The 19,862-nt window shown below is 35.4% G+C and overlaps 1 protein-coding gene across 5 annotated transcripts in view; it reads left to right on the forward strand.

Annotated features, from left to right (window-relative positions):
• LOC105840067 (dopamine D2-like receptor) overlaps nucleotides 1-19,862 on the forward strand; it is a 228,577-nt gene that overhangs the window by 16,655 nt on the left and 192,060 nt on the right. The gene's annotated exons all lie outside the window — the stretch shown is intronic.

Genomic DNA, 19,862 nt, shown 5'->3' on the forward strand with positions numbered 1-19,862 from the left:
AAAACGAGCAAAATGATTTTATTAAAGCATTCTATGGCGACGTCCGAGTTTCGTTCTCGGAAGTTTCGTTCATGATCCAAATAAAAATAAAATCAGTCTATTAAAACTATTTGATTCCATGCATCATTGCAAACCGGCTCTCCAATGTATTGGCTTTATAGTCGTTTCTAAATGCACTCATTGTAACCATTAAATGTATTTTAAAAATAATGTATTTTAAAAATAAACTTGAGTAAAAATTTATTTTTTCAATCCTCGTATTTATATAAAAATTGACTTATTGACAACAGCAAAAAAATGATCTATTATTTTTGCATATGCAGTTATTAAACGTGTACGTTTGCTCAATAATAAAATTGCACGCCAAATAACAATTAAATAAAATCCAAAAGATAATTATTTATTTGTGAGTTTATGTATTTGTATATCTTATAAGATACATTTATTATAATTTGCATGACTGTAACCAATGTATTTTGACTATACACAAATGATACTATTATTACAATCTAAAGCTCAATAAATTAATAATAAATCTCTAACAAATAGTTAAAAAAAAAACCAAATGTTATTACTATGAAAGCATGGAAAGAAAAGATTTAAGTGTTCTTGGAGTTGCGCAAGAGAAAGAACCATACATAAATTTAAAAACGTTCCAAGGACTATTAATTGCAAGACGGAATGAAAACTGCAAGTCACGTTAGGGATCGAGATTTTGCCAATTATGATGTTGCATGACGATAAATAATGCGTCAAATAGGAAAGGTTTATTTATAATAATCGAGGCATCGAGTAAGAGAACGTTATAACACCCGCGAATCACCCGCATTGAATTTGCCCATGGACTTTCGTGCATTTGGCTTAATCACCAATTAAATACACGCTGCGGCGACGGGGCGCTGGAATAGCTATAATTATGAAGATGATGTTGAGGCTAAATGCTATTTAGCCACGTCTATCAAACTTCCAGTAGTCGGAAACAGTTTTTGCCGGCTCTATCGTAATGCGCAGAAAATGCGTCTATTCTTTTGTTTTCTTGCTCTCCTGGGATTGCAATGAACAAATAAAGCGAAGCAAAAGAAGTTAATTAACACATCCGAGAAAAAGAAGACGTAATATAAATAAAAACATCCGTAAAGATGGAAATATGAGATCGAAATAGGAAAACAGCTAAGAGGGAAGTTAAATACAGAACATTAAATTAAACGATAAAAATAAAAAAAAACTCGGCAATTACAAAATCAGTTTGAAAGGTTAAAAGTCTACGTAGCTATGAGCTACGTAAACAGAGGCGCGATGTAATTAAATGTGTAAATGTTTAAAACAAATGACGAAAGATCAATACACATATAATATAAAAATATCTACACGGTTAATCTTTATCTACACATTAATAAATTAAAGACTATAAAATTAAATGTAGTATTAAAGTTTTCAAACCAACAAGTTTTTATCTGACAAAATTGAAGTTCCGTCCAAAGGACAAGCTATAATTACATCAGCGCTCTCTCTCTCTCTTTCTCTTTCGCTAAAAATTTTATACAATTGGTATATTTAAAAACAAATTTTTTTTTTAATATTTAATAAGAAAAAAGCCGATTTGTCTTTGTAGATCCATATAATGGTGTTTTTCTTGTGCTTGCAATATTGTGTTGGAATTCTAAGACAGAGGTTTAGAATTGCGCTGGACCTCTATTGTAATCGTTAGCAGGCCATTTGCTTACCCGAGCACGTTTCGCATAGATTACATTGCACGTCTACACGTGATCTTATTTTAAAGTCGTCAGCGGTAGAAGACGCGTTTGTTCCTGATGCACGTCTTTACAAACGCGAAACCAAAATGGGAAAGAGAAGGAGAGAACGGTTAGTTGCGGAAAACACGAACAAAAACGCCAATTTTCGAGAAATGGAAAATTCCGTCGCGCGGTCTCATAAACGGGTCGCCTGATCCTGTCCACGATCTCGATTTCGTCGGCTGTGTACGTGAACCGGATTGAACGAAACAAAAGTGCGATCGGTCAATTAGAACTATGTCCGTAATATCGCATGCGAACGCTTGTCAATCCTGTTTTTTTTTTTCGTGCATGTCCCACGGACGCATCCCACGTTTCCTATGGCACGCAGCTTCATCATCGTGACGATTGTGCGTGCGTTCGTGCGCACGCGTGTGTGTATTTTGAGTGGAATTGTCTACGAAGACAGATTGCTATTAAAAAAAAAAAAAAAACATTCGGGGTGAAATTTGTTTTCTCTGCTGCGTCGCGGAATATGCAACAGCCGAGGCAACAGCGTATTCCCAGATTGCCTCGGTAATCAAAGTCTAAAAACAACTTTTTTCAAAAGCTATATTAAATTTTTTAATAATTCTCTTAAATGTGAATTTGTTAAGAATTTAAGATGTGACTTTAGAATTTGTTATGAATAATTCAGTTCTGTTGTTATATACGCTGTTCAGTTTTTCGAGACGCTTGTAGCAATATTATCAAATCGGATGAATCAAATTAATTTGAGAGATATTATTTCTAATTTCAATTAGAAATATCTTTAGAACAATGCAAATTCAAAGCCAACACTGGATGTTTCCGTGTGTACGATAATATATCTAAGTAGAAACTACAATATCCAGCTCATTCAAACTGCACGGTGCATATTCGTCGGTCTTGAAACCCAATCCCCGCATAAGACCAAAATACGCAATATCACAAATTAAATTGACAAACAATTCAATAGTATTGATGTTATTATAAGAAAACCATTTCCCGTAAAGAATTTATTGCGAAAAAATAACATTTCAGCCAGTATTCGAATCTGAATCTCCCTCCACGTTTTGTGTGGATCCTACCAATTCGACTACCGAGGTATGTGGTATTTCAAGGAGAAAGGGAGGAGGAAAGCTCTTATAGACACTTAGCATCAATATTATTAAATTGTTCGTTAATTTAATTTGTGATATTATATATTACGGTTTTATGTAAAGGCTGTGCTTCAAAACCGACAAATATGCGGCGCAAAATTCGCCTGGAGATTGTAATTTCTATTTAGATAATATATACGCGAAACATCTGCAGTTAACTTACTTTATATATACATATATACTTTATATACATATATGTATGGTACTGTTTTGTACATATTTCTTATTTAATTCTTCCAAGCCTAATTGTCAATTTAATCAATTTCCAATGCAGGTTATAATTGCAAATGAGTTTGACAATCACATTAACATACATATCTATAGAGCTAAAAAATATATTTAATAATTAATTAATATAAAAACATTATTAAACAGCAGGACCTGCTTCGGTTAAAAAAATGGAACTTCTTCATCTTTCTTGTGTTCTTCACATATTGGTCTAATACCCAAATTATTATTATAAATTATTGTACATACGATAGTGTATTAGTATACTAGTATAGTGTATTAAGCAATTTTTAGCGTTGGTCGAGCTACGCTCAACAAGCATCTCATGTCATTGGAGTTAAATAATGACTTCAACTGAATAATTTGCTGGTTTCAAGATCGAGTTAGTACGAACTGTTACTACAATTTTCGCATTAACATGGACGCCCATGTAATAACTAGATATTGTATCTCGAGGAAGTTCGCGACCGTAATCGATAAATTTCTAATGGTCGGCGGAGACCCGTGTGTCCGCCGACTCCCCATTAATTTCGCAACTAGCGGAGAGACGAGTATTCCATTTTAATTGCACCGTAAATAATCCCATCTCCTGGCTCCCGGTATCCTTGACATCCCCGCCAAATGGCGAGCAGCGCCTCGCCAGATTACATCAGTACGATAAAATCAAGGTGCATCTTCGCCTAAGTGCAAACACGGTGGAACGTGCCGGGATCGTCCTTCGGCCGCTTAAATGGTCGTTCCGGAGTCTCGCATTAAACGATTTACTAGCGTGGCATATGTGTATGCGCACCGCGCGACGAGAGCGTCGCTGTTGGGTCTGGGGCACTTTACGCTCTTCGCAGTGTGCAGGGTGTGTGGCAGCGTTATCCTCCCTTTAACGACGAGTGAAAAATGGTTGCTTTCAACGCGTTTTCACCTCGAATTCCTTCAGCTATACTTCCGCGACGATATTCCTCGAGGTTTCCCCGCAGCTAAGTCGTAAGTTGGAATCCTTCTCCTCTTCTCCCCTCCTCCCCCCTCGGGCTCAAACAATCTTGTCATAGCCGATAAAAGGAATGCGCCACAGAAGAATTTGGTATTTCTTAGGTAAAAGGTACTCGGTTTTAAAAGCCTCATATATTGAAGTCATTGTGTGTGTGTGTGTGTGTGTGTGTGTGTGTGTGTGAAAGAGAGAGAGAGGATAATTATAGAAAAATGGTAAATTATTCATACCGATTGAATAATTCTGCATTTCTTATACATTTTACTTTACACATTATAAATAAAATAATTGTAATAATTTAATTATTATTCGCTGTTTATTACTTAATGCACAATTATTATATAGTTATATTATAAAAGTTATTATTTTACAAAGTTAAATAATAATAATATTGAATATATTTTCTAATATAGTTTTATCATTTTTATTATGTTTTATGTACACCCTTATATATATTTTATCCATTTTATTTTCGTGTTGTGCATCAGATATTTATACGGTTTCAAAAAAGTACGTTTCGCTAAATTAAACAACATTTAAATTTATTTTCCCCAATTGCATTTTATCGTTACCGCTTTAGTGTCTATTAATTTCAGAAGCTGACTAAGAAACTCTCGCGTGTCGTATGCAGAGCGCGTCATTCTTGTCAAGTCCACTGCCTTAATAACGTCTCCCGTGTTATCTTTCTTGCCGAGCGGCGTTACTTTTTTATAGCTTTCATCGAGTAATATGTCGCAAGTCTCCGTCCTCTAACGTAACGTGAAAAACGGATAGTGCTCGCGCGCGCAACGTGCGTTTATGCCCCGAATTCCGCGAGGATACCCGCGTTCTTCGCGAGCAGCCCCGCTTCCAGTTTCTATATAGCTGATGACGCCGGGAACTCACGTTCCCGCCATTGTTGCAAGACAAACAGAATCACAGGCATCCCCATCAACACGAAGTTCCCTCATATTTATTTTTATTTCGCGATCGCGCACACCTGACTCGATAGTGTCGACGCTGTTTTTACGGCGGTTTTTCCAGGATATCGCGGTTAACTCTTTGCGCTAACGAGCGCGACGTGCAAATTGCACGGTTCCGTCAGCGACTCAAAGAAGTTAGCGTGCCCGCGAGAGTAGAGCTTCGGTACACGTATCCTACATAAAATAATAAATATCTCTCGTGACGAAAAAGGTATATGTGCATCACGTATGCAAAATACTTGGGTGACACATATTTACATATTTTTTGAAAACCCGATACTCCCTCTTTTTTACAAAGAATTTATTTTTATGTAATTATACAAAACTGAAGTAAATTTCTAAAGAATTTTTCACATTAACATTGAAAATATACAAACAGTTAAAATTTATTTTTGTTAAATCAAAAATACATTTATTTCTATATTTTTTAACAATGTTTGTTCTATAAATAATTTTGTTTAATAGTAATAAATAAATTTCCTAACATTAGAGAGATATTTACATTATAGTATTTACATAGTTTTAATTATATTTTATTAACAGCAACAATATTTGCAACGACAGAAAAGAATTGCACTCAATTGCAAAATAATATGCACGTTACGTATTTTTTTGTATAAATATCGGTCATGAGTAACGGCAGCTGTGACGTTATTGTAATACAGACGTGCATTCATTATGGCAAACGTCATGAGCGGTAAAAATCAGATTTTTCGTGACGAGAGAGTAACTTCATATCTCCGCAAAGATTTATACGGCTTGGTATTCATTCATTCTCACCCATTTGCTTTCAGTCATTTAAGCGCACAAAATTTAAAGCTCCGCATGTTTCAACAGAATTTTTCACAGTTTTCAAACAGAATACGAGTTAAAGTGTGCTTCACGCTACTTTGATAGGACGAATTTCTTTCACCAGCAATAGAATCGTTCTCTATTGTTATTGGAGTCATATGTAATACGCATGGTGATAAATGAACGTAGAGATGAAATCAATTTACCTCTGACTAGAATATAAAATCAAAATGTATAAATATATTAATAATGATTTTCATTATTCAATTTTTATTAAAAGTTTATCATATGTATTACACATGTACACAAATCTTTTATGAAAAACTATGTTGTAAAGGATTTATGTTTAATGATAATTTAATATAATAAATTTATTGTGAAAGACTATATTAGTACACGAGAAATATTATATTATAATAAATAAGTTTTTCAGCATTTGCATTATATAAATAAGTAAATCATAACATTTTTCTGTTTGTTTTTCGGTTATTAAATAAATAAATCTCGGTTCCATAAAATAATCTTGCAAAGATATGTTTAATATCCAAATAATCATGAAACTTATCACGTAATAACAAATAATACAACAAAAAATATGCGTGCAACTTATAACTTTGTTACACAATTATATTGTATACTTTTACGGTAAATATTTGATTTGAACTTATTGCTATATTAATAATTAAAATGATAAACGCAAAAAATATTTTTATACACTACAGATACAGCAAAGCAATTTTTTTTTTAAGTTATAACTGCAAACTTGTAGAACGGTTATCTCAAGAGCTTAAAAACTTAAAAATAGTTTTCATCATAATGAAATTCAGTCTGAAAAGATTAAGACAGTCACTTCAGTGAATCTGTAAGAAGGGATTAACTTTCGTGGATTAACTTTAAGAATATCTTTTTACTCTATTTAAAAACATCACTCATTCCTCGAAACTAAAGTGGTTGTCGTTTATAGAGAAATGACATATTAGTAAAACAAAATAAAAATCTAACTAAATCTCAAATTGAATAAAATGCCATTAAAATAAAGTGAGTCCAAACCAAATTGAAACATTGTTAGAAAAAGAAAACATTATTTATTTATTTGTTCCAAAAATTGGACTGGTAAATTATTTTCTTGTAATGCAGTAAACGATATTAATATTTGATATCAATTGATATTTAAATATTATAAATAAACACAATTTTTGTTCAAACGTAAAATTAGTTGTGAGAATTTTAGGAACACGCTGTATATTCGGGAAGAAATTCGTTCAGTCATGGCCATTAATTTCCAAGCACTTGAGCATGCAAATTTAGCCCGTCATGTATTTCCGTATAGTGTTTCGATCGCATTCGAATGCAGGGAGAAGTAAAGAACGTGCCTTTATTGCGGTACGAATCTGATTCGTTTTAGTATAATCCGGATATTTCACGTTACGGAAGAGATGAAAAGTATGCGCGATGCAAAAGATGGTAAGAGTAATAAACCATGCATTTAATACGTTTCATTTCCATTGCGCAAAGATCCATTAAGCTTTTTTATGCGGCAGTTAAAGGAAAGGTTGAATCAAGATGTGATTTGCAAGTTCGGTTATTTATGTAACATCAACGAGAATTCGATACATCTTCATGATGCATTTCACTATTCGAAATAAAACGAGATCTTTACATTATTTAGAATAATTCAGACCATTATGATAATACGATAAATTCAGACCATTTACTATTTTTATGTAACAACAGATAAAATATATCTGAACAGTACTTCTCATATTAACATCATCAATAGTTTTCATAAAAGTGCATTACATTGTTTTATAATTTTTCTGCATATAAATTATTATTAAAATTAACAGAGAGTAGAAAATATAAAATAGTCTTTCTAACTATTATGATATTAAAATAAAAATACGATAAGTTTGTTGAAGTTTGAGATTACATGAATTCCTTAAAGAAGATTAAATTATATATAAGCAAGAACATCATTAAAATAAAATATATTAGTTTTAATTTCATGCTAATGTACTTTGCTTTTTTTCCTGTGCCATCATTAGTTACACGACTCTCGGAATCTTTCTCCTATTAACATACGCAAAGACGCATTGCTGACGGTCGAAAGCGAGAACTGCGGCAGGAATATCGCATTTTCGGCGGAGCACGTGCGTGCTACTACTGAGAGAACGATCGGAGAAGAGAGGGGCACACGAACGTGGAGTGGTTCTGGAGGGTTTTGTCGAGGGGTACTGGCGTGACCGCGAGTAATTTCGAGCGACGTCTCCCCCCTCAGCCACCCGCCCGCTCGGATCGTGGGTGGCCCCAGCGGCTGTCTCACCTGGCTGGAAACAGCACGGCAAGATCGCTAGGGCAAGGTCTATGTTAATAACGCGGATCACTTCATCGCATGCATGCTTATTATTTAGCCGTGCCAGCCCCCGGTTTTAATTCGTGCTGGCTACACACGCCCGTACACGCGCTGCCGCCGGCGAGAGTGCCACGAGCATGAATATTAATGCTCGCCACACGGAATGGTCACTTTTCTTCTGGAAATAGTTGCTCCTGACCGTTGGAGTAACGCCGGAAGAACGCCCGTCCTTGACAAGGCATTTGATTGTCTCTTACTTGACCTTGGCTCTTGGCCCTCGAAAGCACGCCATATCCCCGATTCGATCCATTGATGCCGCTGAACGCTCGCCTTTCGGGATATCGGGTAAATTGCTCGAAATAATGTACAGGAATATATGACGAGCTAAATTTGCATGCTCAAGTGTCTGAAAATGAATGGATCCGCGACTGAATGAGTTTCACTACGTAACGTACGATGTGTTTCAAAAATTTCTCGCAACGTATACATTTCTTTCATTTTCTTTTGAAGATATATTAAAATGTTAATGATTATTACATAACAAGAAAATAAAAGTGCGGATCAAGTTTCGAGAATAGAAATAAACAAAATCTTCAGCGTCGACAACTTCGATTGAATTTAATGTTAACAATGTCTTAATTCAAAGTTTTGATGTAGGTAAAGGGATCATTATATGCCTTCAATTAATTGCTGTGTAGATTACCTGCTAATTGCGGTACTTTTACCTAATTTATCACTTGAGCCATTAACTTATCAAACATGTCTTTCCTCGTTAGCAAGTCCTTTCCTTTATTATAACTAAAGTTCTTAGGTCACTTTATATAAGTCATAAATTACTTAGACAGCAAAATTGCTAACTAACAGCTTTCCTCCGACCTGCCTGACGCACGTGACTCGCGAGCCACGTATGCGGTTGATATTGAAAAATAGGCGATTGCGTGATTGTTTAGATCTACACCGAAGATTTCCGCTTTGCTTCAACTTTATTAACCTTTTGTAGCGAAGCAGCTTGTATCGATTAAACTTTCTGTTCTTGATGATTCATTGTATATTTTTCAACGTTTGTTACGTATTACAACAGAGCTACTCGCAACACAACTTTTACTTGTACTTTATTTTATCCGGTATTCTCAAGATTAACGAAAGAAAGAGGAACAATAGATATTCGCTTCGTTTATATTAAATTCTTAAGATAAAAGTAAAATAAATGTTCTCTTCATGTATTTATATAATTATATTTTAAACGTCCTGCTCGCGATTATACCACAATTTTTTATATGTAATTATATCATAAACAACTTATATTTTTAAAAAATATTTATTAAAACAAATGTAGCTTTTAAGTAACGTAAATTATTTGTGTTATGCTCTTAATATTCTTCCCTAACGTTTCACTTATTCATAGGCTGCTTTAAAAATAAAATACAAGATTCATCGTGCTTGTTTTAAAACATGGACAGTGAAGAGAGAGTATCACGAAAACATCCGTTAACTAAATACATATCAAGCAACTTTTAACTAAATTAAAATTGATACGATGAATCCGATGTAAAGTATCTTTATAAAATGTTATTATATCTTAACTCTCTAAGGTAATTATAATTTTATAAGAAGTAAAATTTCATCTTAAACTGTAGAATGCTGTTCATATTTTTCTGACATTAATACTATTCTGGATAAAAATGCACCCACACAGTTAAAAATTCTTTTATACTTTTAAGAACTTTTAAAGTTTTTGCTTTATAGATTTTGCAAGACGTTTTAATACAAAAATCTTAATTATTATTTTAAACTACAAAGTTTTAATAACAGAAACTGTATTAAACTTAAATTAGCACTTGAATAAAAATTCACCCACAATAGCTCTACTTAAGAATCTGGCAGGCATCATTTAAATAATTTTAGTTTATTATTAAATTATTAATAATACTAAAAACCTTATTATATAAAACATATAATAATAATGTGAAAACTGTCTGTGTGTCTCGCAATTAGATGCATAAGATGTGAAGAAACGCAAAGTTTTTTATCGGTATATATCAAACTTGTGATCGTATAATGTTCCTGCGTTTCTTTCGCGCGCGCGGCATGGAAATAAATCACTAACTCGTTGAAGTACGTGCATGTAAGTAACAGCGCAGGATGAGTGCCGTGAAATTCGACGGAGCGTACGTTTCGACGACTCATGGTAACTCGCCTATGAGGAACGCACACAACGTGAGGAAGACCATTCACAAGATTAAGAGCGCGGCTGGTGCGATTTTCCTGCACGGGCATTTCTCATAGTGTGAGCCTCCAGCTAAAGCTTTCGGAGTGAATTAGATTCCTAAGGGCGATTCTTCCGTTGATTTTCTCCGAAAGCTAATATTTCAGAGGACGTGCAGTTGTAAGAGTGGGAATGGAATATTCATGCAGCAATTTTCGACTATTTCATGATTGATAACGGTATATATAATTTACAGTTAATACAACTTATAATGTACTTAGGGATTTGCTGAATGAAGTTCGAACTGTCGAGGAATTTTAAAGAAATATGGGCAAAGAAAAATATTTTTTATTTCGGACTAAAATTTGTCAATGGATAAAATTACTTGATTTATTTTAAATGTTATTTTTTTTTAATTATGCGTTTGTTTTTCCTATTCGCGCGAGAGAAAAAGAATTCCGTGTGTCGTGTCATGTAGATGCAATAAAGCACTAAAAATGTTTGAAATCGCAGATAATATCTTAAATGTGACGTTAATTACACACAAGCATCAAAACGACCTTAATTAGTAGCATTCAAATGTGCTTTAGGTCGTATATATTAATATCAAAATGGATCGCGTGACAGCTTCGATTAGTTACCCTTACTTGTCGTCAAAGTCCCATTAATCTCACCGCTTATAATGAAATAAGCTCACGAAGTAAACTTTTCAAATGAGAGCTGAAAGAGAAAGAGAATGAACGTTCGATCAAGTTCAAGATCTTCATTCGCGCATATATCATGTGCCATCAAGAAAAGAAAGGGAGGAATAAAAAAACATAGATGAATTATTACATCTCCCAAATTATAACTGTAAATATATTCTCTGTTCATTAAAAATTTTAACGCTACAAATTCATCGAAACATTTGACTGAAACGGAACAAAGAATTTTACAAAATGACCCAATCAAAAAAAGTATTAAGTACATAATCTAAATTAAACGTATATATACATAAAAATTTGTTCAATAATTTTTTTTTAACTGGACATTTGTACGTAAAACAAATGATAATTATTTAATCATTGCTGGAAATCGCAAGCAGATTTTTATTTGACACAAGCCATTTGATATCGCCGTACGGTTAATTTCATTTGGGTTAGTTGACTTTACCCCAGTTTAATTTATTCTTCCCCACGTAGTTTCACTTTTGTAACGTTTAAAAAAAAAAAAAGACAAAAAAACGCACAACGAGTGAGACAGAAGTTAAACCGAAACGCGGGTTCAAGAGAAACTTCTCTCATAGAGCTCTCATAGCTTCGAAATGCAATCTGTCTCTCTTGTGCAGTGGTGCAGGTCAACGTTTCGGGCGACCGACGCGCAAATAACGTCGTCCGCCACTCGCCTTTCACGCACGGCGTGAAGAGATAAATCGCGGGCTCCGTTGAAACAGCGAGAGCGCTCGGACGTAAGTAACAAGCCGGCGTAAAATTCGTCAACGAGGCTCTCGCGGCTTTCTCCCTCGTTGAAGGAAGGGTGCTCGTAGCATTTCGCCATAAATCACCGGAGTCGGGCGACCCGACGACGATGACGACAACGACGCGGCGACGGTGATGATGACGAAGCCCTCGACGTCGCGCGCACAAGCTGTGCATCGAGCCCGTCCGCTTCTCTTTCACCCCATTTCGTTCGTTTTCGCCCGCAGCAGATCCCCACGGCATCTTGCGCCCCTGTAATGACGAAGATACGTCCTTCCGTGTCGCACGTACCCGTCATAATTTTCAACCTCTCTCGTCCTACGACCTCCACGACCGTCCTGCTGCCCCGCTGTCCCGGTCTCTCGCGCTGTCAAGGCGGTAATAGTTTTCCCGACGTGCACTCTTTAACCTCCCCATCCCAACTTTGCCGGGGAGAAATATTAAAAATGAAAAGAGAAGAGACTATAGCATGCAAAAATTAAACGGTAAAGTGGACCGAGAATATTCAAATGCCGTTATACCGCGTCCGTAAATTTTTACTTGATCCTCATCTGATTTCTCCCGATATTTTTAATTAAGGAGAGACAAAATAGGAAAAAAAAAGAAACAATAATTTTTTTTATTTGAATTTAACAGAATTCGTCGTCGCGTATATTTTAGCCACGTTGCCACGGACTACTGCAAACTCGAACACGTGAAATATTTTTTTACGCTCAACACACACAGCTTTGTCCCTTTCTCGGGATTTCATTTCGGTGACCGCATAGCATTCCGAATAAAAGTTCTCGCATTCCCCTCAAGCCGAGATGCTTCTGGAGCGGGAAGAAAGAGAGAGAGAAAAAAACCGGCTACGACAAAGCGGTCGGTGCACGCGCTCGCACGCGGACACGTGCGTGCACGGGGAAGGCGTTGTCGCGTGCGCTGCAGAAGCATCGCGCGATGGAGCGTAACGCGACCGCCGTGCGATAGATAGCCAGCTCGAGCGTGAAACCCGTGGACGTCACGCCGCCGCTGCCGCCCCTAGCCCCCAGTCGCTTTAATCGGATCCGTAGGGCGCGCGCGGCATAAACAAATATCACCCGGCTAAAATTGATCACTCCCCACGTGATCCGCTGGCGGCGGAGCCAGCTAGCGATATCCAGCCGTCGCGTCGCGTTGCATCGCGTCCATCGCAGCCACGGATTGGCATTGCTCTACCGACGCGGCGCGGCACAGAGCGGCGTCTGCGGGTGTACGGGTTATATGCGAGGTATCGATGAATTCCGGCTATGGGCGCAATTCCTGAGGCCGGGAGCAAATTTGAGACTAACCGGAATTTAACCTGGGGGAGGACGCCCCGGGTAATTGGTTACGTAGAATTTTCTGATTGGCTAAGTGAGACGGAGTTTGGGGCGGAGGGAGATGCGTGCCCGCGTCGGGATGTGCATTCGAGTCTTGGTGGTGCACCGGCGGTAATGAGCGGTTTTGAACCGGCGGTTACGCGAATGCCAGCTGCACGAATTGCAGTCCCTCGATCTGCGTGGCGCCGTGTGTTTACTGCAACTGAAAGCGGCGGTTAGGTGGTGAAATCAATGTTAATTTTACCCTGACTCCGTAGGTGGCATGGAGAAAATAATAACGCTGGACTAGATTCTAAATAAATTCTACGGCATCGATAAGTAATTATAAATGAAAGGCGCAGATTGTATATTAATAAGTTATTATAAATTATATTTGTAATACAAGCTATTTATAATTATATTATTTACGTAATCAATTGTGGTGAATTTGTCGCTTTTGGTATCATTAAATTTTCTTATTTTATTCTAAGTTATCAATTAGTGCACATAATTTGCAACCTTCAAGAAAAGTTACTACACATGTGACGAAAAATAAATTGTAATTTGCAATATTCTCTCGGCACTCGATCTATTGCCCCGTTGAATATGACGAGATTATATTAATCACTGAAGTGCACTATGAGGCCGTAATTTCCTGTTAACAGGCGTAATTGTCCTTAGCGATAACAAGCGTAATTTTGACGTGAGTCAAATGAACGTATTCACCCAGTTAGGACACTTAGTCTTGACTACCTTGCAGCCCTCAGATCCTTATTGTTCTGTAGCTACGTTAGGGCGAGGACTGATGAAGGGATGCGTAATGACTCTTCAAGCCTCGCGTTTTACTCCTAATTTGTTAGGCACACCTCTCGTCGGATATATTAATCATGCTTACTTTTGTGACTTCTCTTAATGCTTCGCAATGTATTTTATGAGATTTATTTTAATAGTATTGATTATTGCTCTTCCATGCATACGTTCTATTTTTTCAAACATTCCCTAGTGGTGCAATATTAGAGGTTGATCATTTTTAATAACAAAGGATGTGTATGTTAACTTTGTATAATCAGAAACAAATAAGTTAAGAACAAAAAGGGTGCACTGTTAAAATTCATATTACAGAGAATTTTCTAGGTGAAGGATTGGTCTATGATAGTGTCACGGTTAAATACCTTATTTATTTATGTCACCGTGCGATCCTCATAAAATGCATACTGTGCGCACTCACCCTTCTTACTTTCCGCTCAATGCGCTATCGAAGACTCGTGCTATAGCATGCAAACTAAAAGCCTCTGCCTCGGTCGGATGGAACGCGAGCATATATTTCGCATTTGCACTCAGACAGTAAACGATGGGTATCCGTCCCTTCGTATAGTGAATTTCTAGAACTCCGATTAAATCTTCTGGAGATTCTCAATTAGAACACGAGTGTTAATATTTTAAAATAAATTATTCAATACTTATTAAATTATTGCTACTTAAACATACTATATATTTAAATCTACAGTAAATGTTCATGTTATAACAGATTGACTAAACAATATATATGTGATAAATTAAAGATTAAAAAATTCAAAAGCTAAAATTTATTGCAATAGTTTTAAAATTTAAGATGTAAATTTTAAACTATCAAATTTATCTTAAGATTATACTTTAAAATATCAAGAGACACGATAGTGGCTCGCGCCAAATGAGTAAATTTTTTACACTAATATGTATTGTATAAAATTAAATTGCAATACAGTTTGATAACTTTAAAGACATAAGTAATTTTATATTGAGATATAAAATTAAACTTTATATTAAGATATAAAATTTAATCTAAAATTTTATTTCTAAATCTAAATTTTTTTACACTAGCTATAAAATTAAATTGTAATCTAGTTTAATAATTAAAAAGCATTAAAAAATTTGAAGATCTTTCAAAAAATTTTGCCAAAAACAGTTATTCATACATATTCTAAAATTGCTCGAAAGAATTTAACTACTATCACTTTCACTTATAGAATGAAGATATTTATACACATATAAGCAATTTTTTATTATATAATTATAACAACATTTTAAGAAACCATATGCTAAATGTGATACCCTGACAGTTTTATCGAGCATAAGAAGAAAAAGGAATGCGAATATGTACTACTGCAGTGCAATGCAGGTATACATTAGTCAAGTTCACGAAGCCGAATGGAATGCATCTTGAAAAATAAAACCGTCGGCGAGTGTGGCGCAATGCAGCAAGATTTTGCATTGAAGACTAAATAGAAAAGCAAGAGTTACAGATTAAATGAACAAATATTTAATATTAGACTGTGCAAAAGTAGTTTAAGTTCGCATAGCCTGTTAATAGGGTCACGGAAAGTAGCAATAATGAAGTAGATATATAACGTAAATTGATGATAAGTGTCGAGAAAAGTAATTATCGTACTATGAACACACTATGAATAAAAAAATTATTATTCAATTATTAATTATTAATATAATTAGTTTTTTTTATTATTTATTTCCTTAGTAATATAATTTTTCATTACTTGTATCTGTGTGTAATTAAAAACATTACACATTTGCAATATATCATAACATTATAATCTGACATATCATATTTATTCAAATATACGTAATCTTTTCTTTTTTATATAATAATCTGCAAAAACTGTCATTATTGCCATAAATATAAACTTCTACAGACTCGAGTTACTATATATAGTACGGAGGTGTTGCAGCTCCTTAAGAAGCACTCTTGTACAAAATGAAAAAAGCTGCATCAATTAATGCATTAAATGGAGACGCCATTTATTTCATTTTGGGAAAATAAAAACATTTATGAAAGTATTTAACGTAAAGTTCAATTCACTTGATGGTACTTGGTACTTTACTCGAGGGATATAAAATAAAAGAAAGATTGCAAAGCGGAAAATCTAGACAGTTAACATCAAACCTGCTAAAAACTAAGGTTTATTACCAACCCGCATCCTCCCCAATGGCTCGTATTTCCTTTACAGAGATATTGTTGAAAATTGCGAGTATAAAAACGCTTCTTTTTCAGAAGCTGAAGTGGCATTGGTATAGAAGTGCTATTAACTTGTAATTGCAGTCTTGATGAATTCATTCTATCTGGTTTTTTTAAACTATGTTCATATCCACCTATTTGGTCTACATGGAAGAGTTCACATATACAACTAAAATTGCAGTGCAATATGGAAACATATCTAAATGCATGTCTCGCTTAACATTCCGATTCTGTGATAAGCGTCTCTAAAATGTAACGTACGAGAACTCGGCGGGTGAGATCACTTGTCACATTTTCCTCTGGAATCGACTCTGTATCTCTAACTGCAAATTGACGGTATGACAAGAATTTCGTAATGGAGAACAAGAATGTCGAACAATATTCGCGCGTCGGTCAGTTAACCGGGTAATATTGAACTATATCCTAATTAATCGACCTGGCACATATTTGAGTGTGCCATGTGCATTATAATCGCAGCGTGTGCGTATAATGGACTGCGAATAAAAGTTCTTTGTAATGAGAGATCCAAATTGTGTCAGAGCCATTCAAAAATCGATTCAATATGCGAATTTTTTCATTAATTGTGAAAAGAAACGCATTATCAGATAATTGATAACATAGATGTGTTTTAGGAGTTCTATATTAAAATTTAATTGAGATACCGTTGTTTATTGTTACTGAGAATAAATAATTGACAATCTTTCTGTTATACATGCTTACACATTTTGCTTTATCTACGTGTATATCTTCATTTGAACTTGTTGAATACTTATAATAAAGATGAACGAGTAGAATTATTTAATGTTATATGACTGTTTTGATTTGAAGCATCATTTTTAGAAACTACAATTTCCTTCTTACTTTATCTTTTCATTCAATAAATAAGTTTAAAAAAACTTTAAATAAAATAAAAAATAAAATAAGACTAGAATAATTACCAAATAAATTGTTTTATAAATAAAAAAACAAATTTTGTTCCAAATTTAGAAAACGGGAAATTATATATTTTCAAAAAACATAAATTCTCATAATTTCATCAAACTAATTTAATGTTTAATATTTCACAATTTCTTTTCCTTTGAAACATATGTTTTCTGTACTTTGATGCATATGTTTAAATTCTCTGATCTATAATATATTAAAATTTATAAATTTGATTTTCAATCAAATTATTGATTGCAAAAATAAATTGTATCTATTATTATTTTGCATTATTACTTCATGGTAATGTATCAAGGGCGATATACAACTCATATCAAAATGAGATTATTGTGATGTATCTACTAATAATTAAATCATTGTGAATCAATTAAGTGAACTATTGATCGTCTATACACACAAGGTCTTCTAAATCTATAGCAACATGCAATATATATAAAACAAATTTAGAGTGTCTCATATTATGTAATGAATTAATTATAATTGTTTAACGTTTATAATCATAATTAGAAGTTTATGATCATAATTAGAAGCCGATTTCTAATTAATTCGCAAATGAGTGATTTTGATCTCGCGCAACATCAGAAAAAAAGTAACAGTGAATCTTGCGCTGAACTAATTACTTTCCCTTTCTTACCTCTCAGTTCGGATCTTCGTAATTAATACACTTTACAAACAATTCTAGCGAGAAACTATTCCGCACATCCTTCCACTTTAAACAAGAAAACGTGCACATTACAATTAAAAAAGATTTATAATTATAATATAAGAATAAATTGCAGAATCTTTAATGCAAAAATCGCAAGAGTAGAAAATCTTAAAAGCATTTTTTACAAATCACCGGAGATTTGTGAATTACCGACACACAAATAATATACCTTGCACATTCGTATAACGTATCCCTGACATTTCCTGTTGCGTTCTCGTTCCAATGCAAAGTTTACGAAGCTCTTTGAACGTCGGCGTTACCAAAGCGACAGTACGTTCCTACGTTTATCCGTATGACGTCTGAACTCTCCCTCCTTTGCTCCCAATCTCTCTCTCTCTCTCTCTCTCTCTCTCTCTCTCTCTCTCTCTCTCTCTCTCTCATTCTCTTCCCTTCTCTCTGTAGAAATATTTTATCGGCGATACTCTCATCCATGGCTGCGTCCACCTTCGTGGAACACGCGAGCTTTCACGCTTGTCCTTTATGTTTGTGATCCATCCCTGCCTACATTAATTACCTACACTACACCATCCTAAAAAGAATCCGCTCGTATGCGACGCGTTCGTTATTGTCTTTTTTCCAGTCGGACTATACCCGGCGCATGGCGTCCAGGGAGTAAGATTAACGCCTCTCCAGATTGCACTTTTTCCCGCTCGCCCACGGTCCACTCTTCCCGGGATTACGCTCCCCGTAAAAGGACTTTTTTCGCGGTTATTACTAGTCATTAGTGTTGGCGAAATAACTAACTGCCCGTGGCATAATTTCCTCCCGCGGTTGTTATAGGATTAAACTAACGTGTGGCGTTACATCTACGCGCGCCGTGCGCGATCGGTGTTTAGCTGTAATACGATTATGTTAGATCCACATGAGATCTGCTTTGTTTCTTCTTTCAGCGACAATGTTGTTACGCGGATAGAAAATATTGCAGTTTTTATTTAACGTGCCACGTCATATACGACACACTAGTCGTTAGCACACAAAAAAGCTCACTCCAATTACACGAGAAAGAATGACACCGCGATTTATGGAGGCTCTAATTCGTATATTTACTACTGCACACTTTTCATAAATAATATTTTTAATTATCGTACCGTTAATTTCGACGCAATGACCAAAGAATTTTTTTTTTTTCACAATCTTGACATTTTATGTATTTTATGCATTTAATTACTTCTCCGCTTGTATTCACGGGCTCCGTACGTCCAATAGTTGAGTTAATAAATCATCAATTTGCAGTAATTATGGCCTAATAAATTTCAGAGAGCATTATAAATGAATCGCGCCGAAATGTGCGCTTATAATGTTCTTCGTTGGATTATATCAAATTACGTGAGTTTCGCTCACGCTAAATTTCGCGGCGAGCGAGCGAGCGTGCGCGCGTGCAAAAGTGATTTCCATGAGTTTACAAAACAATTATTTGTCAATTTTGCATTCGCGATGATGGCGACAATGCAGGGCGGCTGCATAACTGAGGATGCATTGGTGTATTATCCTTTTTTTTTTTTGTCATTTTTCTTGCGGTTGCAACATGCGGTGGCACGAGGGAGTTTACGGCGGAGGCGTCGCCCGTGGATTTGAATGCACGTTGTTTGCGACGGCAGTTAAGAGTCTTCGGAGAGGAAGCGCGCGGTTTTGCAAAATTAAAGCGTTTTATTCAAATCGAATGTACTCGTACGGAGGGGAGAAAAACGCGGGAAAGTAGGTCGCGATGAGAACTCTTCCTACACGGAGTATTTTTCTTCGCGCCATTATAGACACAACCATTTGTCAGTTCCGTCGCCCGCGAGAATCATCTTTCTCTCCATTGATGAAGCAGAGAAAGAGTTGAGACAAGAGAAAATGAGAGAAAGGGAGACAGAAAGAGAGAGAGAGAGAAAAAGGAGGAGGAGGGAGGCAGGAAGTTAGAATTTCTTAAAGAAACCTGTCCATCGTCTTTAAGATTAAGTGCATCTGAAAAATTTCCGATTTAATGTACATTACTTAGAATGTGGTGA

This window comes from Monomorium pharaonis, chromosome 7 (genome assembly GCF_013373865.1).
Source record: "Monomorium pharaonis isolate MP-MQ-018 chromosome 7, ASM1337386v2, whole genome shotgun sequence".
Classification (NCBI taxonomy): Eukaryota; Metazoa; Arthropoda; class Insecta; order Hymenoptera; family Formicidae; genus Monomorium; species Monomorium pharaonis.